Genomic DNA, 2,441 nt, shown 5'->3' on the forward strand with positions numbered 1-2,441 from the left:
TGCTCTGACATTCATGAAATCTTAAATCTCATGGTAGTATCTCGGCTCCCCCCAGCCTGGCTTCCTCCCCACCCTGAACTAAGCGGTTCACCTCCTCCCCAAACTTGGCTGGGGAGACCTGAGTTTTTTCCTCTCTGTGTGTCTCTCTTGGTTCCTGTGATTCTGTTAATCTTTCAGTTCCCACCGGGCTTTTCTGCCTCAGTGTGGTATTCAGGAAAGTCCAGGAAGCAGAAAAACCAGATTCCAATACCCTGTCCCTGGCTGTGTGACCTTGGACAAGGCCCCCAACCTCTCTGAGCCTCAGACTCCTCCATAGGAAAAGGAAGCTGGTGCACCCTGTGATCGGAAATGCCTTCCTGCTCTGATGCTGTGAGTTCTGAGCCCCTTTAAGTAGAGCCTTGTACAGTGTGGACAGAAGGGGTCAGCATGGGAGTTCCCCTTGTGGCTCAGAGAGTTAAGAACCCGAGGATGCCTGGCCTTGTTCAGTGGGTTAAGGATCTAGCATTGCCGCAAGCTGCGGCGTAAGTCGTAGATGTGGCTTGGATCCCGCATGGCTGTGGCTGCGGTGTAGATCGGCAGCTGCAGCTCCGATTAGACCCCTAACCTGGGAACTTCCATATGCCACAAGTGTGGCCATAAGAAGAAAAAGGGGGGAAAAAAAAAAAAGAAAGAAAGAAAAAGAAGAGGTCAGGCTTATCATTATTTTACGGTGAAGGGAGCCACAAGATCCCTCCTGGGACACTGCTCTTGCCACATCATCGCCTGGAAACTGGCAAAGGCAGAAGAGCACAGAAATCAGACACACGCTCACCACGGAGGGCTGCGATCTTCTCCTAGAACACCCCCGAAGAGCCAGGAGGAAATGGATGACAGCTTGTCTCCAAGCCCCGCACAGTAATTATTGGTGTTCGTAATGATGCCCCAAGGCATTACGTTCTCCTGAAATGCCTTCGGAATCATCAAAGAAAGATTAAACCATACCTCGTATAATTGCTCTTTGAATAGCTTCTTTTTTATTCTCTTGCTTGGAAAATTGATAACCTATGGATTTTCAATTAACTTTAAGTTACGAAGAACATTCAGTTTACCCAAGTATCCCATCCATTTTCCGTTCCCTGGTAGGAGGAGTTTATTATCCCTCTCAGGCTGCATCCCCCAAAGCTGACAGAGTTTGGGGGGTAGAAAAACCACTGATCGGGCATCGGCGGCCCTCGCTCCAGCCCTTTCTAAGACTGTTGACCCTGCGAGTCAGCTAACCCCTCCCAGGCTTGGTTTCCCCACCTGTAAAACAAACAGACAAACAAACAAACACAAAAAACGGACTAAGACCCGCTCCATTCCCACAGGACCATTGCTGGAATCAAGTAGCTTATGGATGTGTTTGAAAATGTCGTGTCTGTGCATATAAGAGATACAGGGGAAGCACTTGAGAACTGCTGGAATGACACCTGGGGCTCAGCTGGCAAAACTGCTCGCTTGAACAAGGAGTATTGGGACCCATGTTTTCCCAGCAGCAACCTGTGCAGCCCTGGGCACGTCACTAGGCCTCTCTGGGCTTCGGTAGACCTGGAGGAGACCAGGGACTACGAACTGGCAGTTCAAGATCCAAATCTTGCCATTAAAAGTCTTCTTTTTTTTTTTTTTTTTTTTTTTTTTTTTTGTCTTTTTGTCTTTTCTAGGGCCGTACCCGCGGCATATGGAGGTTCCCAGGCTAGGGGTCTTATTGGAGCTGTAGCCACCGGCCTACGCCACAGCCACAGCAACGCTGGATCCTTAACCCACCGAGCGAGGCCAGGGATTGAACCCGAAACTGCATGCTTCCTAGTCAGATTCGTTAACCACTGAGCCACGACAGGAACTCCTAAAAGTTCTCTTTTAATGGAACAATGGTGTTTTAAATTCATTACCAACATTTAAAGACTGAGAGATCACACAGCTACCACATCCAAAAAAAACAAACAACCTCATTAAAAATGGGCAGAGGACCTGAATAGATTTTCCCAAGAAGACATCCGGATGGCCAACACGCACACACGAAAAAATGCTCAACATCATTCATCGTCAGGGAAATGCACATCAAGACCACAATGAGCTGCCCCCTCACACCGGTCAGAATGGCTCTCAACAAAAAGACAAACAATTAACGAGGGCCGGTGAGCATGTGGAGAAAAGGGAACCCCCTGCACTGTTGGTGGGATTGTACATTGGGGCAGCCGCTATGAAAAGCAGGATGGAGGTTCCTCAAAAAATTAAAAATAGAACTGCCGTATGATCTAGCAATTTCACTTCTGGGCATTTACCCAAAGAACATGAAAAAACGAATTCGAAAAGACACATGTGTCCCCCATTCACTGCAGCGTGATTTACAATAGCTAAGCAAGGGAAGCCGCCTAAGGGTCAGCGGATAGATGAATGGGTAGAGGTGCGAAATACATTATGTG

Source organism: Sus scrofa, chromosome 12 (genome assembly GCF_054392235.1).
Source record: "Sus scrofa isolate SSC_HxYL_T2T_F1_AM1 chromosome 12, Sscrofa_HxYL_maternal_Yorkshire_Landrace_v2.0, whole genome shotgun sequence".
Lineage (NCBI taxonomy): Eukaryota > Metazoa > Chordata > Mammalia > Artiodactyla > Suidae > Sus > Sus scrofa.